Source organism: Galleria mellonella, unplaced genomic scaffold (assembly GCF_026898425.1).
Source record: "Galleria mellonella isolate WM207_F2 unplaced genomic scaffold, CSIRO_AGI_GalMel_v1 utg87, whole genome shotgun sequence".
Classification (NCBI taxonomy): Eukaryota; Metazoa; Arthropoda; class Insecta; order Lepidoptera; family Pyralidae; genus Galleria; species Galleria mellonella.
The window spans coordinates 3075826-3103739 of NW_026442166.1; the positions used below are offsets into that span (position 1 = coordinate 3075826).

At 35.2% G+C, this 27914-nt stretch overlaps 1 protein-coding gene across 1 annotated transcript in view; it reads left to right on the forward strand.

Moving 5' to 3' along the window:
• The first annotated feature begins 8143 nt into the window (after positions 1-8143).
• LOC113518630 (mucin-5AC) overlaps positions 8144-27914 on the forward strand; it is a 70575-nt gene continuing 50804 nt past the window's right edge. Inside the window, exon 1 of the mRNA XM_052902062.1 lies at positions 8144-8463. The gene's annotated coding sequence lies outside the window, so the exon portion shown is untranslated. The remainder of the gene's footprint in view (positions 8464-27914) is intronic.

Sequence of the window (27914 nt, forward strand, 5' to 3'; positions counted from 1 at the left end):
GGCCCCAGGCCAATGAAAGTACGGAAGGAAAAGAAAAAAGTACATACATGCGTCGCTCTTACATTACTAAAACCTAATTGCTGTTGCCCAATCGCCTACCAAACATGGCAATTACTGGCAACCCCAATCAATCCTCTCCCCCCAATAGGAGATGGCCTGTGGACAGTTATATAAATATATATATATATATATATATATATATATATATATATATATATATATATGCTCGTTTGCCCGCTGTTGTAAAAAAAAAAATGAAGAATGAAACTGTTTCATTGTATAAATAATTTCGCGGAACCGTAGTGACTTTTTTGCGGAACCCCTAGGCTTCGCGGAACCCACTTTAGGAATCACTGATATAGAGTGTCGTTTTCTTTTTTTTTGCGCATGATACCCCCCATGCGTTGCCATTCCTGAGGACTCAGGTGTTGGCAACCGTAATCAGTCTTTGATGATGTTTTAAGAGAAACACTGTTATCCATCTCCCGACCACTAAGTTTACTGATAAAAGATATATTTTTTAACATCTAGTTCGAATCCACCATTAAAATAAGTCGCAATAAGCATTTAAAAGTTATGTCAGTGTATTCTTTATACCGTTTTCTAGACAACAATGGCGCACAGCGTTCCGGTTTATGAAATTAGAAGGTAATGATATATGAACAGGTTTCACATTTGAATATTTATAATAATATACAATTTTCAAAAAAAGAATCGATATTTTTCGAAGGTTAAATGATGAATGAATAAATGAGTATGTTTTATTTTCATTATACAATATAGGAAATAAGCAAGGCAATAAATATAATGATACAGTTGTATAAGTACAGTAAGGCGGCCTTATTGCTGAGAGCAATATTTCGAAACAACTAGGACTAGGAGAGAATACTATATAGCATTAAGTATCTATGTCTTGTTATTTTGAGAGAACATTGATTGAAATAATAGAGAATAGAAGAGGCAAAATGCTGGGCCACCTTATACGACATGACGATTTTTTTAAGAGCATAATAGAAGGAAAGATAGAGGGCAAAAGAGGAAGAGGAAGACCAAGGATTAACTACATGGGACAGATAAAGGAAACACTAGGTGTCATGTCGTATAGGGAGATAAAGGATATGGCCTGGGATAGAGCTGGCTGGAGGAAGATGCATGAATTAGTTGCACCGACAAGAGGAAACTCTTAAATGAAAAAAAGAAGATGTCTTGTTATATCTCGTGGGTGTCGTAAGAGGCGAAAAAGGGAGCTTGTGATAGAGGAATGGGCAGCAGTGTCCCTCTTAAAACATCACCAAAAGCCTACCTGCGGTTGCCAACTCGCCTGCCAAGCGTGGCAACTACTGGCAAAACCTCTCCTTTGGAGGAAGCTATGTTCAGCAGTGGACAGTTAATGGCTAATACAACAATATGCCTTTTGTACCCAATATTTTTTGTAAGGTGATTAATTTAATAAAATTGTAACTAAACAATAACTGTACATGAAAGATATTCAATAAAAAAAATATGAGAGCTTTAATAAGACTAATAGATGTTTAAACAATATTTTTTATAAATTATCTGTCTGTCTGTTTGTATGTATGTCTGTTCCGAGATCACACAAAAACTATTGCACCAAATTAGATGCGGGTCACAGTTGTATTAACAAAAAGTGTAACCTAAAATCGGTTGTATGTTTTATCTCGATACGCCATCTAAAAATCGTCTATTTTTTTATTCCACTGAGGTGGCAAACAAGCATACGGCCCACCTGATGGTAAGTGGTCGCCGTAGCCTATGAACGCCTGCAATACCAGAGGTTACCGACCCTGAAGAAACCTCTTTACCCCTCTTTTGAAGAACTCCATGCTGTAGGCTCTTGGGAAAACCTCGGCAGGGAGCTCATTCCATAACATAACATGAGTGTTCGTGGGAGGAAACATCTCTGAAAACGCGCTGTACTTGACCACTGAGGCTGTAGGACATGAGGCTGTAGATATATATCACGAAGTTGGCAAATAAGCATACAGCCCGTCTGATGGTAAACGGTTACTGTAGCCTATAAACGTCTACAACACTAGGGGTGTCACGTGCGCGTTGTCGACCTTGAAGAAACCTTAATATACCCTTTTTAAAGAACCTTTTTTTTTATATACAACTTAGAATAGCAAACAAGCTGACGGCCCACCTGATGGAAAGTGATAACCGTCGCCTATAGACATGAGCAGTACCATAGACATAACAGAGTATACTGTTTGGCCCATGATACCTCCCATGCGTTGCCATTCCTGAGGACTTAGGTGTTATTCCTCTGTACCTAGTAAATTCATGCTATACCCCATCCTTCAAACCGAAACACACCCATGCAAACACAGCTGCTTCACGGTTGAAACACGAATGGGACAGAGGTACTCAAGCAATCGACTTTTGTACAAAGTCTCCCTCTGGTAAATAGCCTCATACTGTAGTGTCTCTAATTATCTATTTAATTACTCATTTTGATTTTGTACATATTGTTTTTTTTTTTAAATCGTGTTTGAAGAGATCAATAAAGTGTTTTCATTCATTCATACATCTCAGTCTACGAAATCGACTGACAATTAGTCATCTCTGGTCAAAAGACTCCGTTCTCCACATTCTAGTCCACGGCGCGGCTCCATAAAAAGACACGAATAGAAATTTGTGTGAAAGGATTTCCCAAGTGGTTATAATTTATGATAATTATAAAATTTGTAGAAGGACATGCAGATGCGAGATCGATAATGCGGAGAAAGGGTAGTGCTAACAACTTGTAAATGCCAAACGTGGGTAACAATGAAATATACAACTTCGTTGGCTTGGTGGTATGTCGTTTTGCGCATATAAGATGTCATATTCGATTCTTGATCGAATATTTTTATTTTCAATATAATATATAGAAAACTAGCGGTTCGTTACGTGCTTCGATACGTATATAGTGAAATAATAAATAAAAAAATTAACATTAAATTCATTTAGTCAAACAAAAAATATTTTATTAATTGCTAACTATTTTAATTGTAATTTTTTTATGGATGAAAATGGTATGGTAACCCCACCTGCGCTAACGGGATACGCTGGCGGAGCACTAGTGAAGGGTGATAGATGAGAATGAAAACAGGCCAGTTAGCCCATCATGATGAATTCATCAGGAATTAACCATGATAGTTTCCAGGGGGAACCGCGAGGAGGTCGACCTGGTTGGGTATATTGCTAGCAATTGATGGACTAACTAGCCTGTTTTCATTCTTATTGATCACCAGTGAGGGATGACAGCATGAAAAGGCACGTCGGCCAGCCCATCGTGATAAATACACCTGGGATTCCAGAATATGTAGGGGGGACCACGTAGAGGTCGACCTGATAGAGTATATTGCTAGGAATAGGGCTGGAGGTCTGCATTACTAACAATCCCTTCCCCCCGCCCCGCCCCCATGAAACTGATTTGAGCCATCTCTCTCCATTAACTCCTTGTAACACATTTCAGATCGTTACTTCATCTAGAAGGGGGGGTCGCCCTGCACTTCATTTGACTATACGAGTACACAACTTAAGAAACATACTTCATTCCGAGTGATGTGACCGGCGCATTAGCACTTCACGTTTGTGGTCCTAGTTACATAAATGCTTAAAATATTCAATGGTGTGAAGCGCAGGTATTCAGTATTGGGTCTGCACGAGTGCCGGCCGGTTACGGAGATTACGCAACGCAGACGAGCGGACGAGGCGCGCCGAAGAAAGTGACCGTGTATTTACTTATTTAGAATGTACACTCGATACTAAAAGTGATGCCAACCAAATATTTTTTTATTTTACAAGCTTTCGCCCGCGAATTCTTACACTTACACTTACACCAGAGGGAGACTTTGTACAAAAGTCGATTGCTTGGGTACCTCTGTCCCATTCGTGTTTCAACCGTGAAGCAATTGTGTTTGCATGGCTGTGTTTCGGTTTGAAGGGTGGGATAAGGCGTGAATTTACTGGGTACAGAGGAATAACACCTGAGTCCTCAGGAATGGCAACGCATGGGGATATCATGGGTGAAACAGTATACTCTGTTCATGGTACTGGTCATGTCTATAGGCGACGCTTACCACTTTCCATTAGGTGGGCCGTCAGCTTGTTAGCCATTCTAAGTTGCATAAAAAAATCAGTAACTTTTAGTAAACGTGTAATATTAACACTTGATTAAATTTGATTAGGATCAATGATATCATCATCATAGTTATCACAGTTAAAGGCTAAACACACAGATATCACAGTTAAACTGTCCTCTGCTGAACGTAAGCCTCCCCCTTAGGGGGTTTTGCCAGTAGTTGCCACGCTTGGCAGGCAGATTGGCAACCGCAGTCAGGCTTTAGAGATGTTTTAAGAGGGACGCTGCTGCCCATCCCTAGCCCTCCCTTAGTCGGTTCTTACGTTACCCACGGGATAGGAAGGGGTAGTCTATTTTAGTTAATATATCAACATCGTATTAGCTGTTATCTACCCGCTATTGAATATAGGCCTCCCCAATAAATTGTCATAAGAAACGAGATCGTTCTTTACGACAGTTTATAATTGGGAGGATATACCGGCAGTTGTCATGCTTGGCAGGCAGGTTTTTTTTTTCTTAATAGGTGAAAATGGTATGGTAACCCCGCCAGCGGTAACGGGATACGCTGGCGGAGCACCAGTGAAGGGTGATAGATGAGAATGAAAACAGGCCAGTTAGCCCATCATGATGAATTCATCAGGAATTAATCATGATAGTTTCCAGTGTGAACTGCGAGGAGATCGACCTGGTTGGGTATATTGCCAGCAGTAGGATTCTCAGTCTCCATTACTAACAATCTCTTTCCCCCCTGGCGGGCAGGTTGATAATCGCCGTTTGGCTTTTGGTAATATTTAAGAGGGACGCTGCTGCCCTCCTTTATCTATCCCTCGATTACTAAGTTACTTACTCGCCTTTTACGACGCTAATGATAAAGGAAGGGGTACCAATTTCTATGCTGTTACCACACGGCATATGTTATATACGCTGAATTAATAAAATTCGACAGAAACACATCTGTCGCCGACTGTACCGGTCGTGTAGTTGAGAGAACCACGAATGTAGCTTCAACATTTCACCGGACAGCCGCGGCCCGCGGCGGAGTGCCAAATGTGACGTCACACACCAACTAGTACTAGCAGACACTGGACAGACGTTTTTGGAGTAATAAAAAAAAAGTCATTAACAGTCGCCGTTCGTGTTTTCATTCAAGAGTTTCCTCTTGTCGGTACTACTAATTCATGCAAGCACTTCCAGCCAGCTCTATCCCAGGCCATATCTTTGACCTCTTTATACGATATGACACCTAATGTTGGGGAGAAAGAGATTGTTAGCAATGGTGTTTGACAGCTCCATTGCTAGCAATATGCCTTAATAGGTCAACCTCCATATGGTTCCCCTTGGAAACCATCGTGAACAATTTTTCACGTCACGACGGGCTATCTAATCTGATCCTTCACTGGTGCCCCGCCGGTGTATACCAATCGCGCGGGTGGTATTACCATTCCATTATCATCCATTAAAAACAAGACACCTAGTGTTTCTTTTATCTGTCCTATGTAGTTATTCCTCGCTCTTCCCCTTCCTCTCTTTCTCTCTGCTTTTCCTTCTGCTATACTCTTTAAAAAATCGTCATGTCGTATAAGATGGCTCAGCATTTTGCCTCTTCTCCGTTACCGTTATTAAAACTTAATAAACTCGAAGCATGGCTACATCATCATATCAGCTCTTAACTGTCCACTGCTGAACATAAAGCCGTGTGGTCCTGGCTTAGAATGGGTGTCGTAAGAGTCAACTAAAGGACGGCAAATGATGGTCAGCAGCATCCCTCTTAAAACATCTCTAAAGCCTAACTGCGGTTGCCAGTCCGTCTGGCTAGCATGGCACCTACTGGCAAAACTTCCTAAGTGGAGGATCATGTTCAGCGGTCAATGGCTGATATAATCATGATGATTCTCTATCTTAACCGTGCGGTGCCAGCTTAGAATGGGCTACCCCTTCCTTTCCTGTGGGTGGTGTAAGAGGCGACTAAGTAACTTAATATTTGAGAGTTGGCCAACAGCGTCTTTTTTAAAACATCACAAAAGCCTAACTGCGGTCGCCAAACCGCCTGCCAAGCATGGCAACAACTGCCCCCCTCCCCTTGTTGCAGAGGCCTATGTTCAGAAGTGGACAGTTAACGTTTATATGAAAATAATGATTATCTCTATCAAATGAACCTACCGTTCTGCACCATACGAGAGGAAATATAAAAAGAGGGCCAGGTAATTAATAAAATCGTAGTAAAAAACTAGTGAGCTTGACAGATGGCGCTTCTGAGTACAGGGTCGTATTCAACCTTTCAAAAAGAAAGATTAAAAAAGATTTTTTAACTGCTTTTATAAACAGTGGGTTATGCCACTGTTAAAAAAGAGATAAAATTATAAAGAGGAGGGAGAAGGGATTGTTAGTAATCGAGATATGCGATCCCATTGCTAGCAATATACCCTATAAGGTCGACCTCCATGTGGTTTCCTTTGGAAAACATCGTGATTAATTTATTGTTAAATTCCTCACTATGGGCTAACTGACCTGCTTCATTATCACTTATCATCCCTCACTGGTACCCTACCAATGTATACTGACAGTGCAGGCGGGCTTTTTTTTAATGGGTGATAATGAAATGGTAACCCTGCCTGCGCTATCGGGATACGCTAGGGGGCGGTGTGAGGATGAAGCAGGTCAGTTGGCCCATCGTGACGAATTTAACAAAAATTGTTCAAGATGATTTCCAGGGGGAACCACGTGGAGGTCGACCTAATAGGGCATATTGCTAGCAATAGAGCTGTCAAACTCCATTACTAATAATCCCTTTCCCCCCAGTGCAGGCGGAGTTACCATTCCATTATCATCCATTAAAACAAAATAACAAAGATGATTATATAAATATTATAAAATATGGAAATAAATATTATAAATCAATCTGACATGTCACTGAATGAATGAATGAATGAAAACTCTATATTGTTCTTCTCAAAGAATGATATAGATTACAAAGATTAACAACTTATAAACAAATAAATTAATAATTACCTTATTTACAAAAGCTTACTTACAAAAAGCGATAGAAAGAGAAAGACAATCGTATTTTAAAGGATCAATATTTTTTTATTAATGTAATAATAACGAGATGTTTATATAGCTTGTGATGAGTTTTGATTTTATTTACTGATTTGAAATTGATATTAATTTTTTTATATTAAAAAAATATTGTTACTTACCAAATAACTAGTAATACTCTTGGTTTCGCACGGGTAGACAAGTAGAAAGATTAATTAAATTTCATATTAGCTTTAATACTCAAATTTATTGATACGTTGCATTACATTATTGTAATTTTCGTAGTTAATTTATTTATTTAAATAACTTTATTGACCAAAATAAAAAAAGACGGGCTTAATGCTAGTAGCATTCTCTACCAAACAACCTTTGGGATGAAAAGAATCATGAATCATTAATTTTTTTAAAATAATATGCTGTCCATGTCCTTTGACGTACTGTTATTCTAATAATGCCACTTTGTACAGGTGAAAGAATTTTAAAAAGTGTATAAACTTATTATCCGTATGAACAAAAAAACAAACATACGAAAAATCAAATCTTTCTTCTAATATAAGTATAGTTTGTATAACTATTTACAAACTCATATAATACTGGGGGAAAGGGATTGTTAGTAATGGAGACTGAGAATCCTATTGCTAGCAATATACCCAACCAGGTCGACCTCCTCACGGTTCCCCCTGGAAACTATCATGGTTAATTCCTGATGAATTCATCATGATGGGCTAACTGGCCTGTTTTCATTCTCATCTATCACCCTTCGCTGGTGCTCCGCCAGCGTATCCCGTTAGCGCAGGCGGAGTTACCATATACCATTTTCATCCATCAAAAAAAAAAAAACTCATATAATACACAATATATTACTCATCACTAACCATGTTGTTACATTAATTTCCATTGAATTCGTCGTAAAACTTTTATTCATTAATTGATTGCCAAATAAAGAGCTAACTTGATGTGCTTAATGAGTGCTTAATTGAAACACGCAACACCACTTGTGTTTCACGAATAGATTAACATACTTTAAATACCAAATCCGGCCCTGTTTCACAAGTGATAGTTAAGTTATTCTCTTTTACTTGGGACTCGGAGTTAGTACGAACACAGGCGTCATTGTGGTAACACGTAACTTAATACTGGCTTAAGTTGTAGTTAAGTAATGCTAAGTAAGTGATGATGAACCATTTTTGTTTGATGGAAAATGTGATTCAGTCGACGAGACGTTTTGGCTTTTGAAAACTTTTTTTAATTGACTTTTTTTTTGTTTTTTATTTTTGTGTCTGGACTTTTGAAGGATCGCCGGTTATTTGGAATTTTGTGTCGTTCATTTTAAAAAGGTATGTTTAATTTAATTTATTACTATTCTTTTTTTATTGAACAAGGAATTAGGAATTTAAATTGTAAATACAAATTTACAATTTAAATTCCTGAATACATTTTAGTAATAGAATTATCTAAAAAAACAATTATTATTTAAATTAATAATTCTATAATAATTATATGAATATTGTTTTTAGACGTTGTAATAAAGTTGTGACGAAATCAAGTTAAAGATAAAAAATATTTTAATTATTTACTATCATAAGTAAAATAAACTCATATGAAAAAAAATTCACCAAATATTTTAAACTATTAATATATTTTTTCCATAAATACATAAATTTTAAAACATGCATGACACACCAAACATGCATACATCAACATACACACACAAAAATCGATCAATTCAAAAACTCATAATTTTTAAAGTCTATATATATATATATATATATATATATATATATATATATATATATATATATATATCATACCGATATTACATATTACCTAATTTTTATATTAAATCTGGATTTTGTCTTTATCTAATTTGCAACCAATTTCAAAAAGATGTATGTTCTCAATTCGATTATATTTTTTTTAATGTTTGTTACCTCATAACTCAGAACTCTTTTACTATCTGAAAAAATATATTTACAGATCGATTCCACAGAAATTTTATCAAAATCGATTCAGTAATTAAGTTTCTGAGACAAAATAATTGGTTTAATCACGACTGAAGTCAGTATTTTTTTTTTAATAAATAAATTAAATCATTGATTCACGAAAGTTTTATCCCAATATTATACGCAGAATAGATAATAATAAATAATATAATTACATATTATTATAATTATATTTTTTTTTAATTATAATTACATATTAATTATATTACATATATTTATATGAATATATAATCAACTCATGCCAATAAATCTAATTAATTCTGCTTAATTTTACGTACCGCGAACAACTTTGACTTCACTTGGTATAGATGGCCAGCACCACTTGTCCCTACCAATTTCCCCCCTGGGGGGTAAATAATCATGATTGATTGACATCCAAACATCTTTACAAACTTTCACATTTATATATATTAGTATTACTCGCATTGTTCACTTTAATTTATAGATATCTAGTTTTTACCCGCGACTTCGTTCGCATGACTGAGATATATTGATTAACTGGTATACGAGTAAAAAGTAGCTTATAATCTTTATAATCCCAAATATGTGTGTACTAAATTTAATTAAAACTGTTAAAGCTCTAATTTGTATGCAACTTAGAATGGCAAACAAGCTGACGGCCCACCTGATGGAATATGGTAACCGAGTAGCAAAGACTGTTTACTAACCAGAAGGAGACTTTGTACAAAAGTCGTTTGCTTGGGTACCTCTGTCCTATTCGTGTTTCTACCATGAAGCAGTTAAGTTTTGCATGGTTGTGTTTCGATTTGAAGGGTGAGCGATTAAATAAAAAAATATTGCAGTGAATTTTCAGGGTACAGAGGAATAATACCTGAGTCTTCAGGAATGGCAACGCATGGGAGGTATCATGGGCGAAACAGTATACTCTGTTATGTCCATGGTATATAATATAATATAACAGAGTACACTATTTTTCTCATGGTACTGCTCATGTCTATACCGGCGACGGTTACCACTTTCCATCAGCTTGTTCATTCAGCAGCGTTAACCGTCAGATTGTCTGCCATTCTAAGTTGCATAAAAAAAAATATAAATTTATAGAATTTATCTAAAGATATGAGAGGGTAATTAGAATGAAAGAATGAATAATTTATTATGCATTCTATGGTAATTATAGGTTGATAGGTAGGTAATATTGTGTACAACACAGTCTAAACACGAGCGTAGAGTATTAAGCCATTTCATGGCCTTATGACAATACATACATATAAATATTTCGTAAGAAATTTACCAGAGGGAGACTTTGTACAAAAGTCGATTGCTTGGGTACCTCTGTCCCATTCGTCTTTCAACCGTGAAGCAGCTGTGTTTGCATGGCCGTGTTTCGGTTTGAAGGGTGGAATATGGCGTGAATTTACTGGGTACAGAGGAATAACACCTGAGTCCTCAGGAATGGCAACACAGGGGGGGTATCATGGGTGAAACAGTATACTCTGTTATGTCCATGGTACTTACTGCTCATGTCTATAGGCGACGGTTACCACTTTCCATTAGGTGGGCCGTCAGCTTGTTTGCCGTTCTAAGTTGTATAAAAAAAAATTGAATACCAGGCGTGACAACTATTAGCGAACCCTCCTTATGAGGGGGAGGAGATTATTAGTAATGAAGAGGTTAACCCTCATTGCTATCAATGTACCCTATCAGGTCAACCTTCACGCGGTTCCCCCTATAAACTATCGTGACTAATTTATCGTTAAATTCGTCATGATAGGCTAACTGACATGCCTTTTCATCCTCACCTATCTCTCACTGGTACGCCGCCAGTGTATACCGATGGCGTAGGCAGGGTTACCATGCGATTTTCACCCATTAAAAAAAACCTTTCTAACAGTGGACAATTAACAGCTTATCAGCTATCCATCCATCTCTAACCATCTATCTCTTTCAGTCAACCATATTTGGTTGGCTGGTAGAGAACACCGTTCGATGTTAAGTCCGTCAAATGTACATTAAATTTTACTATGCATTAAAGTTTAAATAAATAAATAACGATAATGTTGATGGTTTGAAACCATCAATGATTTCAATGACAATGATATTCATATTAAAATCCGTTTCGTAGTTTAGAAGTGAATAGAGAAACAGTCAGACGCAAACAATGGCTTTGTTTTATAGTATCAGACGGGCCGTATGCGTCTTTGCTACTTTAGTGGTATAAAAAAATTATACAAAGATTACAATCATCATCATTATTTCAGCCTTACCGTCCACTGCTGGACATAGGCCTCCCCCATACACTGCCATAAAGAACGATCCTGATCAACGCATTTCAGGATTACAATACGTCACACTTATTAAGTACTATCTTCAAGTATGAATCTACTATTTCCAGTTTTCTATATCACATACAACATACATACATACATTAAATCTAATACCATATACATAGGCACTATATCTCTGCCTGACAGTGTGAGATAGACAACAGTATACTCTGTTATGTCCATGGTACTGCTCATCACTATAGGCGACGGTCACCACTTTTCATCAGGTGGGCCGTCAGCTTGTTTGCCATTCTAAGTTGTATAAAAAAAGTCACTTTTATATATATATATATATATATATATATATATATATATATATATATATATATATATATATATATATATATATATATATATATATATATATATGATATGATTGAATTCCGCAAAATACAGGGGTTAAACCCACCTTATGCCCTGGGTTAATTAAGAGCCCCCCCCCCCTCCCCTTCACGCCACTGATGACGAAAAGAGCCAATGAAAAAGTAATCAGCCATTAATACTGTTTAAAACTACGAGTTAATCAATGATCCTTGTATAACTCTCTCTTAGACTTTGGCACCACGTTTGGGTTTCGGCGCTCTCCTTAGCCCTCGGTGCTCCCAGGCGCAGCCCAATAAATAAATAACGTAACCTTGGCTGGAAAAAATTACTTGCAGAAATGCCCTTGAGCAGCTTTGGCGAGAGACCAGAAAACTCGAGTTCCCGAAGGCAAACTAGCCAATCTCTTACCAATTCTACTAATATGCTCCGACTTCGTTGTGGCTATAACTCTTTTGAAAGACCTAGAGCCAGAATTGTACTTCTTTTTAAAGACACATTTTTAGTAAGTGTAAAAATACTTAAAGACAGTGTGAAAAATTAATAAATCACACATAACGCTGAACATAAGCCTCCCCTTTGGGGGTTTTGCTAGTAGTTGCCACCCTTGACAGGCGGATTGGCAACCGCAGTTAGGCTATGGAGATGTTTTAAGAGGGACGCTGCTGCCTATCCCTCGTCTTCCCTTAGTCGCCCCTTACATCCACGGGAAAGAAAGGAGTGGCCTATTCTATACCGGAGCACATGGTTAAACTAATATCTTAGATATACTACTTATCGAATATATAAAATTCTCATGTCACGGTGTTTGTTACCAAACTCCTCCGAAACGGCTTTACCGATTTTCATGAAATTTTGTGTGCATATTGGGTAGGTCTGAGGATCGGCCAACATCTATTTTTTATACCCCTCAATGATAAGGGTGACCCACCTCTAAAATTTATTTTTTATTTCTTTGACAATTTTTTTTATTTTTATTTTAATATGATTTAGCATTGAAAAATACATACAACTTCAAATTTTCACCCTTTTACGATCAATCCCTGTTTTTTAATCGCGATTTTTATAAGGTAAGGTTTATAGGTTGCAAGATGGCAATCGAATATAATAATTGTAGTAGGATAAATTTTCATTTATAGTGCTCGAAATAATGTATATGGTAAAACAACGATTGCTGAATCAGCTAGTATATATATATATATATATATAAATTATATAGAATGATGACTTCTTTCTACGAGAGAGAGGCTTAAAAATGAGCATTTACTTTTTTCCATTCATTCTTATTTCACACATCAATCAATCCATCTCGATATATAAATACCCATCTATGCAAGTCATACGAAATTACATCACCTAATTTTGGCGGAACAAAACATAATAGACAAAAAAAGTGTTTTCCAATATGTTTTTTCTAATATAAATCTTAATTACAGTGAAACAAATGAATGGGTGATATTATTAAATAGACAATAACTTTTTTTGCGCTACACTCGGATGGGTTTTTTCTAAAAGCAATAATAAATCATTGTTAGTCTATCTCAATCGAAAGGCCTATTGGACAGGTGGCGAATAAATTTCACTTTCACCAGAGGAGTCTTCGTCAAGGGCAAACAAAAGTGAGTTGTGTACAACACCGCACAAAGTTTAGATTTGTCTGTGAACAATTTTAGACATACGACTATTCGAATTAATCACGCAGTCGGATTTGTAAAATGTATAATATTGTATAATAATATAAATATAATAAGAGAGAGCCTTCTCTGCTCGAAATGACAAGAATTACATCGTACGTTCAGTCTTTTATAAGAGAAATGTATAAATTTAAAATGTATGAAAAAAAAAATGAACAGATAAAAGGTGAAAACAGTTTTATATAAGCTATTAAGCGTACCGTGATTACTAAATATTTTTGTATTGTATCAGCCATTAACTTTACTTTTTTTTTATACATCTTAGAATGGCAAACAAGCTGACGGCCCACCTGATGGAAAGTGGTAACCGTCGCCTATAAACATGAGCAGTACCATGGACATAACAGAGTATACTGTTTCGCCCATGATACCCCCCATGCGTTGCCATTCCTGAGGACTCAGGTGTTATTCCTCTGTACCCAGTAAATTCACGCCATATCCCACCCTTCAAAGCGAAACACAGCCATGCAAACACAACTGCTTCACGGTTGAAACACGAATGGGACAGAGGTACCCAAGCAATCGACTTTTGTACAAAGTCTCCCTCTGGTTTACTGCTGAACATGGCCTTCCCCATAAAGAGGGTTTTGCCAGTAGTTGCCACACTTTGCAGGCGGGTTGGCAACTGCAGTTTGACTTTTGGTGATGTTTTAATAGGGACGCTGCTGCCTATCCCTCGATCATAAGCTCCTTTAGTCGCCTCTTACGACACTTACGGGAAAAGAAAGAGTGGCCTAAATTAAACAGGGATTGAAACCGCTACTAAATACTTGAATAATAAATATACAAAATAAAAAAAAAAATACATACATACATACATATCTGTCGCGCCTGTCTCCCATTAGGGTAGGCAGAAACAATGAAACGCCAAATGCTTCGATTCGAACAAACCTCTTTCGCTTCTTCCACATTCATCAATGTTTTCATACACGCTCGCCGGTTACGGGTTCTTTTAATTTAGCCCTTCTTCAGCACGTCGTCTATTTGGTCGACATACGTCCGTCTAGGGCGGCCCCTACCGACATCTCCATTCATTCTTGCTCGATAAATCTCTTTCGTAATTCATCTTTCATTCATCCTCTCCAAATGGCCAAACCAACGCAACATTCCTTTTTCGATTTTTGTCACTACATCGTCTTTCAGTCCACACTTCTCATAAAAAAAATAATATTTATTTATGATTATTCGCATGCCATATAGTACAAATTAGTTATTATAATAAGTAAGCACATAAGACACGCGACACCCCGTAGGGGCACCGCTATTTACTGAAAGAACCATCCACTTTTGAGGACAGTTAAAACTATATATTGTATTATGCTAAAACACTTCAAAATCCGTTGTGTAGTTTTAAAGATTTAAGCATATATAGGGACGGACAGACAGCGACAGCGACTTTGTTTTATACTATGTAGTTATTTTGTTAGATTGTATTTAAATAGACAATTGGCTATCAGTTACATTATCAAGTAAGTACATAGATGGAGAAAAGATTCATTGTTGTTTCAATCTTACGCAATGATTGATGGTAATGTAAGAAATCAAAATAGAAAGTTGTCAGCTTATTGCCCAGGGCTATCGTGGACAATAGGTAAGTACACAGGTGACAACGAGTGACCGTGGCAATGTCATAAAAAAAAACTGAAAAAAATACCTCGAGAAATCTCTCATGGAGACACATTTGTCCTGAGGAGACGAATGAAAGTGGAAACTGCTGGACTTCCAATGAAAATTCACTAGTGTTACAACACCATAATGTTAGGGTCACGAGTTGGCTTTGACATTTGACCGTGACCTGAGTGGCGTTGGCCGGCAAACGCGCCCTACCTACGCGCACGGGAAAACTCTTCACAATTCCGGCTCCCACGCCATTCAAGAAGGCCCACTGGAATATACGCAATGTACATCCACTTCTTAAGCTTCTGTGATGGGTAGCAGAACACCATTTACCAAACAGTGGCCCTGTTTCTCATTTGATCTCTGTCAAGGCAGAGAAAAGTATTGTCCGATACAATAATCATAGTTATTATACGCTTCTTAATTCCTGATCAAGAAGACGTGTGAGTATACCTTCAGGTTTCAAGACGAAACCTGAACTGACCTATAATGTTATTTAATTAGAATTATTTTGTTTAATTCCACTCCTATTAGTATGTGTGTGACTGCCAACACTCGAAGATTGACCACTACTATTACTACCAGAAGTTCCACAACCTTCCATATTAGCTATCAATCTCCGACTGACCATGACCTGTAATGATCAGATATCGTCCATATGTGACCAGACATCACTCGTAATAACTTGGTTTGTTAGCAGACTTTCCCTGATCAGAGAAATAGGAAATTTAATTTCAAAATCTGAGTAGTATACCACTAGGTTACGTCACGAGGCTTTGAATCACAGATAACCTCAAATAAATTCAGTCCTCGTTGACAATATTGTAACTGAATCATCATCATCGTATCAGCCTTTAACTGTCCATTGATGAACATAAGCCTTCCACTTGGGGAGCTTTGCCAGTAGTTGCCACGCTTGGCAGGCGGATTGGCAACCGCAATCAGGCTTTAGAGATGTTCTAAGAAAAACGCTGCTGCCCATCCCTCACTCTCCCTTAGTCGCCTCTTATGACACCCATGGGAAAAGAAATGGCCTATTCTATGCCGGGACTACATAGCCACTGCGGTACGGGTACAGGTGCAGTACACTGACCTGATTACATTCTTACCTGTCACGATCACTACTACATTGCCAGCGTATATAGACCGCACACATGGGGTGACAATTCCATCAGCATCCGTTCAAAATGTCATCAGTGACGTCACTAATTATGGCGATGATGGCCACTGGTCACAAATGTCATATGTCACAGTGTCATCGAACCTACTTTCGCTAGATGAAAGCTGCCGCTTGGGAAGTTATCATTATTATAGACAAATATTCAGACACAGTGAAAACCGGAACTATTCTGCAGCTGACATTGAAAAAAAAATGTTACGTATACATATTAATATACATATTCACGCTAACTTCTAGAGAGAGCAAAAAGAAACGTAAAAAAAATAGACAGATACCTAAACACTTTATTTGAACCATTTATGACACACGTAAATTAACAAATGAGTTCGTACAAAAAATTAATAATTTATTAATAATTAATTAAAATAATAATTAGTTAATGATTAATTAAAATAATAATTAATTATAATAATTATTTAGTAGTTAATTAGATAATTAAAAATTTATAACTTTTAAATAATAATTATTTTTTACGTTAAAATTATTTACACTTTTTGTTAAATATAAAACAAAAGATAAAATACGAAAATATATTTTCACCATGTGTGTCGCAGTGACCCAAATAGGCTACAGCTCAGTGATAGTTTTGCTTAAAAGCAAAACACTGATTTTCAGCTACAGCCTAAAGTTAGGCTACACGGACGCGTACAACAAACCCAAAGTGTAACCCTGTGTGACCAAATTAACAGCCAAAGATAAAATGGTATTATATAGATACATACTTACATAAATGACGCATAAATAATATATTTCATTAATTAATTAAACATACAGTATAAATAATTCACGACAATAATTTTTATGTTGAAAGCAGTCGCTACCAGGCAACCAAGTTTTTGCTTATTAATAAATGCTTTTTAATAACTTTTTAAAAATTGATTTGGATGCGGCTATTCTCATGAAGAGAGTATATTATTCACTATATACATAATCTAAGATGAAAATCATATATCTTCACTTTATATTATGTATGTAGATAGAGCATCGCGCCTCAAAAACGGATCAACTATTTGTCAACTAATTGTCAAGTTAGCCGATTCGTTTTTTTTTATCAGTATTCTACATGTTTATATACATAATGTATCTTGACGTGTCTATATTTAATTATTTAATAAATAAAATAAGTTTTTACGTACTAAAAAGAAGCAAAAATTACAAGACAAAATAAATATAGAATTGATGAAAGAGTTTATTATATTTATTTATCATGCAAAATTGTATGAAAAAGTTGACCCGCTTTTCTTGATGTATTTGTACGGAGACCTCTATACATAATATATATATATATATATATATATATATATATATATATATATATATATATATATATATATATTAATAAAACATAAATAAGAGAGTACCATTGCATATCAGTCGTTAACAATCCGCAGATAGGCTTTGGCGATATTTCAACAGAAACGCTGCTACCCATTCCTCGACAGAGTGGCTCATTCTACGCCGGGTACATGACATAAAAGTGTAATATGAATTATATAATTTCCCATTACAATATAATGGTTTAAATAGTCCATATTAATAAGATTATGCAATGACCAATACAAAAGACAGACGTGAATCCTGTTCAGGTTATAACCGTTCAAATGGCGACGTTTCTAGAATATTTTCACATCATTACAATATCTTTATGAATGAACTAGGTACAGTAGAATGTCGCATTACCAATTAGGGTGAAACATCACAGCAAGTCTGCATTGTATAACAGAACTGCAAATTGTGCTATGCTATTTAATTCTTTATTTTTATTTAATTTTTTTTACTTTTAATTGGTATTTTTTTAATCTGTTGAAAAAATTACGTTTTGAGAAATTAATCCTGTAGTATTTGAAATCACATGTGTCTCTACCAGCTAACCATTATTTTTTTTTTTTATACAACTTAGAATGGCAAACAAGCTGACGGCCCACCCGATGGAAAGTGGTAACCGTCGCCTATAGACATGAGCAGTACCATGGACATACCAGAGTATACTGTTTCGCACATGATACCCCTAAGTAATTAACCATTAGGTAAGTATATATATACATATATATATATATATATATATATATATATATATATATATATATATATATATATATATATATATATATATATATATATATATCATAATAGCAGCGTCCCTCTTAAAATATCTCTAAAAGCCTAACTGCGGTTGCCAACCCGTCCGCCAAGTGTGGCAACTACTGGTAAAACTACTCTTATGGGAAGTCTTATGTCCAGCAGTGGACAGTTAACGGCTGAAATGACAATAATAAATAATGTGTAAAACAAATATAAAGGTTTTTAAATTACAATTACAAAGAAAACTTGTGCAATGTATTAGTCAATCAAACGCACAGTGCACCAAAACGCGTAGGCCTGGACAAAATGTAAATACGACTCACAACAGCTCGCGTGCGATCCGCAACGCGATCATTTAGCGCAGTGGGCCGCCTGTTTCCACATGCTAACGATTTTTATATGCTTAATTAATTTTATTACCTATCATTTAAAGTCAAATGTTATTTTGTTCAGAATGTGTATTTGTCAAGGTTAGTTACACTCGATGTGTAGTTTTGTAGACTTGTAATTTAGTTGTTGATTTTCTAGGTTGATATTGTAACGGGTTTCGAAAATTGCAGAGTTTTTTTTTTGTAAATTTATTGCGGAGCAATTTCTAATTATCTATCTTTTTTTTACATATATATTACTGTTTTTTATCTAAGACTAACAAAGGAATGGAGTAAAGATTTTGTTCTGTCTTTTTTGTATGTTTTATCATTTTTAATACTATGCTATAAGTTAAGCCCATAATAATATGGAGTATATTTCGAGTAGTATTAATTCGAGTTTCCGATCGATCTTACATTACTATATTGTACCCTCAATTACTACACATCCTGGAGATAAAAATAATCATAGAATCAATTTAAAAACAAAATTCGACTTGCATTTTAACAACTTTAATGTCGAATTCCTCTGAATAATTTAAATAATACTCACTACAATTATTATATGGTTAATGACGAATATATGTGATATGAAAGATACAAATATAATATAATCTAATAAATAATCTTATTTTTTCTAAGGAAAAAGATTCTCGTTTCTTCTAAATATATTTTTAGGCGACTTTACCTAACCAATTCTGAACCGACTTTCACAACTCTTTTTTTGTTTTTCCATACCACAACATATGATCGCTTATAAAAAATGGCCACAAATAAAGGTTTAATCTGGCTACCCAAGGATGCTTTATATCATATAGAAATATATAATAAAATATAAATTTATATATAAAATTTTGTCTGTGTCTGTTTGTCTGTATGTTTGTTCCGGTATCACGTAAAAACACTGTACCAAATTAAATATACTTTTCACAGTAGTGTTCCTGGAGGTTTCATTTAAAATCTAGTATTTGCTTCATTTCGATACGTCATCTTGAAGTGGTCTAATTCATTAGTTTTTTTACGGCCAAAATTCACGCGAACAAGCAGCGGGCATATAACTAGTACAAGCATATCGTTTTAAAAATTACTCAATCATCTATATTAGCTGTTAACTACCGAACACAAGCAAACCCCATAAGGGGGTTTTACTCGTAGTTGCGACGCTTGGCAGGTGTGTTGGCAACCGCAGTCAAACTTTGGTGATGTTTTAAGAGAGACGCTGCTGCCCATCCCTCGACCATTAAACTCCCTTAGTCGCCCCTTACCACACCCACGGAAAAAGAATGAGTAAACCATTCTATGCCGGGATTACACGACTAATTGAAGCTTCATCATTATTATTTTTTTTTTTTTTTATCTTTATTTGGTCTCCTAGAAATTGTTACACTGATAAGATTTAATATTAAAATTACTGTCTATTTATACTTAGTGTACAATCATTTTAAAGGAAACACAGCGTGCTAATTAACAAATAAACAATAATATGACATAACAAACTATTGAGGTATTTGACATACGTATAGTTTTTTAAATTCAATAGATGATATTTTTTTTTCATTGATTCAATAGATTATTTCCATATATATTAGCCATTATCCGTCCAATGCTGGACATAGGCCTTAATTGAAGCTGTGAAGCTGATTAAACGTAATCAATCGTGCAACAATGGACACACGCATAGAATGCCGCGGGTACGTCGACCGCGCGGTCGCTTTCCGCGATCGTTTCAGCTTGAAACCGTATCGAGAACAATTTCACTTGCCGCTGTCGGATTGTTGGCGTGGTTTCCTATACTTATCGGCATGGGATCTGTGATAATAACTTCCCTATTTTGTGTTAGATCTAAATACCTTACTGGTGTAACTATTTGAGATAGCCTCACATAACGGCGGTTATGGATTCGATTTCCACGTAATATATTTACTCTATTTATAATATACGTACTATGTATTAATCCTATGTATATGTATATATATATATATATATATATATATATATATATATATTATATATATATATATATATATATATATATATATATAATATATATATATACATATTTTGTAGTGATTCAAATATTAAGTTATCATCATAACATAGTAGTGAGCCGTTTTGCGTTAATAAGGTCCTGGGTTCGATTCCCAGTCGAGCCAATTTGGGAAATATTTTTTTCTAAATTACCACGGATCTGGGTATTCTAGATTATGGCCCAAATGTACATTACCCGATTCTTCACAACAACACAGGCTATCCTACTCGTACCTTGAAAACAAAGTCATTGACATTATCGTATTAAAAAAAAATCGTGGGCATTTCGCGAAAATGTATTTACATTTTCGCTGTTGCATGGTGTATCGCATTCCATTCCATACTAGAGCATGCTAGGACCGTATTAAGCCGTATACGTAATTCCTTGGCCGATCCACCTCCATCATCTGTAAAAGAGAAAGTTCTTAACAGTATTAATTATAAAATTATGAAATTCGCACACATAGTGATGTAACTTTGTGTCTGTTTAGTTTATTTTGCCAGGTGGAGAAGGTGCAAATTGCCTGATTGGGTACCTCTGTCCCACTCGCATTTCCGCCATAAAATTGTTATAATTACATGACTGTATTTGATGTTGATTGTTTCTACGCTATTATACGAAAGCGGTACACATCTCTGATGCGTAGGGTCTGGGACAGCTCTAATGCTATCCTGAGGGTATTTGCGGACCGTCCAGACTGCCAGTATTCAATGAAGAATGATTCACATGCTGGCTAACATACAAAAAAGTAGGTTAAGTTAATGTTATTTATTTATAAGTGTAAAAATTTAATTTAATAATTTATACTTGGTGCAAATTGATATTAAAATTTTGTGGGCCCTGGTTGCCTTTAATAATATATATATATATATATATATATATATATATATATATATATATATATATATATAATCATGTTAAATAAAAAATAATTCTTAAATATAAATAAATCGCATACAAATCGGATACCCGGATATCGGAGTCTATCTTTTTTGATCGATTTGAATCTATCTTTTTTCAAATCGATTAAAAGCCAAATTAACGATTTCTTCACACCACGAAAGTGGCAAACAAGCATACAGCCCATCTGATGGGTAACAGTTACTGTAGCCTATGAACGCTTGTAAAACTAGGGGTGACACGTGCGCGTTACCAAATTTTTAGCTCTAAGAAAAAATATTCTAACGTCTCATTGACCTAATATTATAAATTACATACTTGATAGCAACATTATACCAATTACCAGCTCTGTTACTATCCAATGAATATTCAAGGCAATCAAGCTGACGGCCCACCTGATGGAAAGTGGTAACCAATAATAAAATAAAATTTGTAAAGTGGTAAAAAATAAAAAAAAGAAAATAAGCCAGAAAAATACCTACGACTGATGCAAAGAGTATAAGTAAACAGCAAAAGTAAAAAAAAGAGGTTAAAAATGTGTTATATGTTTTTTGTAAGTGTACATATAGTCAAATAGGTTAACTTAGGTTACATGTTTATTTTTATTATTTACTTAATTGTCTTGCACTGTATAATTATGTTAAAGTGAATGCTGAGAATACCTATAATAGGCATGTGCGTTAATATTGTATTATATTTAATGTTTGTTATACCTATATGTTATAATGCAATAGGCTGTTGGTGTTCCTTAAATAAATAAATAAACAACCGACATGTCTCATCCTCAACATCATTGTTACCAAAATAATTAGTTTAATCACCACCCACAGATTGCAGACAAAAGCTTACCTTGTCCTTCGCGTATCCGATATGCATACAATGGTGAATTGGATTACGTTATTTTGTAGCCTCGTTTGATAGTTGCACCGGATTTTAACCTGTAGCATGTGGGGGGAAAGGGATTGTTAGTAATGGAGACTGAGAATCCCATTGTTAGCAATATACCCAACCAGGTCGACCTACTCGCGGTTCCTTCTGGAAACTATCATGATTAATTCCAGATGAATTCATCATGATGGGCTAACTGACCTGTTTTCATTCTCATCAATCACCCTTTACTGGTGCCCTGCCAGCGTATACCGTTAGCGCAGGCGGGGTTATCATTCCATTTTCATCCAATAAAAAAAAAAACCTGTAGGATGTATTTTGATGCAGTCTAATTGAGATCAACACGATATCAAGAACTGACGTCAAATGGACGTTACTGTTTTGACGTGTTTGTTGAGATTCAAAATTTTTCTAATACTGATTCGAATGATTTTCAATTGATGTCAAAATGGTGATTGATCGATTGGATCTCATCCAATCGATCAATCACCATTTTGACATTGGATTTATGTCAATAGACAATCTGCTGTTATACATGACAAGATTTTATCCAAGTTATATATATAAAAAAATCTTGCTAAACCATTTAACTTTTTAACGACTTAAAATGGCAAATAAGATAATCCATACAGACAGAGGGGAAGGGATTATTAGCAATACGGACTACTAGTCCCAATGCTAGCAATATACCCTGTCATTTCGACCTCCACGTAGTCCCCCCAGGAAATCATCCTTCTGAATTTCAGGCTTATTTGTCACGATGGACTAACTGACCTGCTTTCATTCTCACCTATCATCCCTCACTGGTGCGCCGTCAGGGTATACCGTTAGCGCAGGTGGGGTTGCCATTCTATCATTATCCATTGAAAAATAGCCCATACACACACACGCACACAAACGCACACACACAAACATATGCACACACACATACATATGCACACATCACACACACACCTACATACACACACACACACATACAGGGTAAGAGAGTGACAGAGAAAGAAAGAGAGAGAACTGAAACATGGTCATGCAAACGTAGCTGCTTCATAACAGAAACACGTGTGAGACAAAGGTCAATCCTCATCTGATTTAGTACAATCTATTTCATGATTCGTGGTCTATGTTTGGTGGATAATGGAAATATTAAATGTATGAGCTAATGCTTGGTGGAAGTACCAGTAGGTATGTCACTACAAAGAGTCCAAAGTAGCTTTCTTTGCATTTGTATGGAATGTAGAGAAAGCTGCGTGTAGTGTAAGTACTTACGCTGTAACAAGTTGCAGGCAACGGGCGGCGAAATAATTTTACTCTTAAATAGACCTTTTGTTAATTTATTTTTTGTTTTAAATGTTATTTCTGACACCTTTCAATAGGTCGTTATCATTATTGCCTTGCTTTTATACCATTTATTCGTGTATTAATTAAGACTCAAGACTTGATGATTAAAAAAATAGGTGCCATTATATGTTGACTATATTTTGTACTCGATATTAATAGACAATATATATATCTTTTCTTTAATTTTATCTCAACTTAATAAAGCAGAATTTTGATTAACCCAATCAAATAAAACTAGATGTATTTCCAAAAATCCGGATAATTGGTTTTAAAGTCCAATAAATGCATAATTAAATTTTAATATTTTTTTATTATTATGTAAAGGATTTTAAATAAATTATTTGGATAATACGATATAAAAAAATTACGAGCCTAAAGATAATGAATTTATTATATTTACCTGATTAATATATAATCCTATTTCTAAATTGGTAATTAGAGCCGTGAAGAAGAAGTCCGGATAATCGAATATTCGGAAATCGACATTCGGATAATTGAGATTCTACTGTTTTTTTATTTTGATAATTTTGCGAAATTACCGTTTTTTTTTGGATAAACTAAAATTATAATAATTTTACTATTATCTATTAGAAAATTATAGTAGTCCTTATAATAAAGACTTAGCCTTAGAATTGACCTTAATGATGATATGGCTTTAATGAATTCGCAATACAAAAATAAACTACATAATAGCTAGAAAAACTGTTTTTCGAATTAATTAACTATTTTTTATAATTTGCAATGACGCACACGTTAATGGTTAATTCATGGGAAGTGACTCCCGTCACCTATAGATTTAAACAACAACATGCACTGTGACTTTTATGGTACCCCTCGTGTAATTTCACTGTCCTATCCCACTCTTTAAATCTAAACACAGCCATTTAAGACCGGTGAGTGGGATGGAAGGGATTGTTAGTAATGCGGACTACCAGTCACATTGCTAGCAATATACTCTGTCAGAACGACCTCCACGTGGTCCTCACTGGAAACTATCGTGCTGAATTCCAAGTGTATTCACCACAGTGGGTTAACTGACCTACCTTTTCATTCTCGCCTATCATTCCCCACTGGTGCCCTGTCAGTGTATACCGTTAGCGCAGGTGTGGTTGCTATTTCATTACCAACCATTAAAAAAAAAATATTCAAAATCAGCTGTTAGTAAATATATGTTTCAATAAATTCAAATATTTTCAATCAATTCTCGCCTTTTCGATCATCTGTTTTTGAGACGAATTAAAACTTTTTTTTTTATACGGAACAAAACGTACTTGTCTATGAACCATAGTATTTCGTAAACATAGAGATGGAAAGTATTTCACGTGTACTCACTAATGGAGTGATATCAGAGAGTGGTAATGCACGCATGCAAACTTATACATATATAGGTAAATCAAACAAAAATTTCAAAACGTAACATTACAAGACTCTATAATAAACGCGAAGCTGTTACGGAATTTGAATATGCTTTTTTCTTATATTTGACTTTCGCCGAAAACCGGTCGTGGTGGCCACTTTCTTTGCATTACGCTAACCGACGCGTTAACGTTATCTTTTGTTTTTCATCGTCACACTAATTATTGGATTACGCAAACTGGTTATGACGCAATATTTGGAACACTTGTTTTCAAGGAATGTTCTCACTATTGAATAACAAGTGTTTGTAGTCACAATCGTCACTCGATTTGATGATTAGTCGCAAGTTATTGAGTCATAGGCACGGAGTTCTGTTACGTTATAATAACGTGTTATTTTAATACCGAAATAGTTTAATTTAATATTCATTGGATAGTAACAGAGCTGGTAATTGGTATAATGTTGCTATCAAGTATGTAATTTATAATATTAGGTCAATGAGACGTTAGAATATTTTTTCTTAGAGCTAAAAATTTGGTAACGCGCACGTGTCACCCCTAGTTTTACAAGCGTTCATAGGCTACAGTAACTGTTACCCATCAGATGGGCTGTATGCTTGTTTGCCACTTTCGTGGTGTGAAGAAATCGTTAATTTGGCTTTTAATCGATTTGAAAAAAGATAGATTCAAATCGATCAAAAAAGATAGACTCCGATATCCGGGTATCCGATTTGTATGCGATTTATTTATATTTAAGAATTATTTTTTATTTAACATGATTATATATATATATATATATATATATATATATATATATATATATATATATATATATATATATATATATGTATAAGTTTGCATGCGTGCATTACCACTCTCTGATATCACTCCATTAGTGAGTACACGTGAAATACTTTCCATCTCTATGTTTACGAAATACTATGGTTCATAGACAAGTACGTTTTGTTCCGTATAAAAAAAAAAAAGTTTTAATTCGTCTCAAAAACAGATGATCGAAAAGGCGAGAATTGATTGAAAATATTTGAATTTATTGAAACATATATTTACTAACAGCTGATTTTGAATATTTTTTTTTTAATGGTTGGTAATGAAATAGCAACCACACCTGCGCTAACGGTATACACTGACAGGGCACCAGTGGGGAATGATAGGCGAGAATGAAAAGGTAGGTCAGTTAACCCACTGTGGTGAATACACTTGGAATTCAGCACGATAGTTTCCAGTGAGGACCACGTGGAGGTCGTTCTGACAGAGTATATTGCTAGCAATGTGACTGGTAGTCCGCATTACTAACAATCCCTTCCATCCCACTCACCGGTCTTAAATGGCTGTGTTTAGATTTAAAGAGTGGGATAGGACAGTGAAATTACACGAGGGGTACCATAAAAGTCACAGTGCATGTTGTTGTTTAAATCTATAGGTGACGGGAGTCACTTCCCATGAATTAACCATTAACGTGTGCGTCATTGCAAATTATAAAAAATAGTTAATTAATTCGAAAAACAGTTTTTCTAGCTATTATGTAGTTTATTTTTGTATTGCGAATTCATTAAAGCCATATCATCATTAAGGTCAATTCTAAGGCTAAGTCTTTATTATAAGGACTACTATAATTTTCTAATAGATAATAGTAAAATTATTATAATTTTAGTTTATCCAAAAAAAAACGGTAATTTCGCAAAATTATCAAAATAAAAAAACAGTAGAATCTCAATTATCCGAATGTCGATTTCCGAATATTCGATTATCCGGACTTCTTCTTCACGGCTCTAATTACCAATTTAGAAATAGGATTATATATTAATCAGGTAAATATAATAAATTCATTATCTTTAGGCTCGTAATTTTTTTATATCGTATTATCCAAATAATTTATTTAAAATCCTTTACATAATAATAAAAAAATATTAAAATTTAATTATGCATTTATTGGACTTTAAAACCAATTATCCGGATTTTTGGAAATACATCTAGTTTTATTTGATTGGGTTAATCAAAATTCTGCTTTATTAAGTTGAGATAAAATTAAAGAAAAGATACCTTGGGATAGGTCTCATTGTCTACTAAATTAATTAGTCGAGTACAAAATATAGTCAACATATAATGGCACCTATTTTTTTAATCATCAAGTCTTGAGTCTTAATTAATACACGAATAAATGGTATAAAAGCAAGGCAATAATGATAACGACCTATTGAAAGGTGTCAGAAATAACATTTAAAACAAAAAAATAAATTAACAAAAGGTCTATTTAAGAGTAAAATTATTTCGCCGCCCGTTGCCTGCAACTTGTTACAGCGTAAGTACTTACACTACACGCAGCTTTCTCTACATTCCATACAAATGCAAAGAAAGCTACTTTGGACTCTTTGTAGTGACATACCTACTGGTACTTCCACCAAGCATTAGCTCATACATTTAATATTTCCATTATCCACCAAACATAGACCACGAATCATGAAATAGATTGTACTAAATCAGATGAGGATTGACCTTTGTCTCACACGTGTTTCTGTTATGAAGCAGCTACGTTTGCATGACCATGTTTCAGTTCTCTCTCTTTCTTTCTCTGTCACTCTCTTACCCTGTATGTGTGTGTGTGTGTATGTAGGTGCGTGTGTGTGATGTGTGCATATGTATGTGTGTGTGCATATGTTTGTGTGTGTGCGTTTGTGTGCGTGTGTGTGTATGGGCTATTTTTCAATGG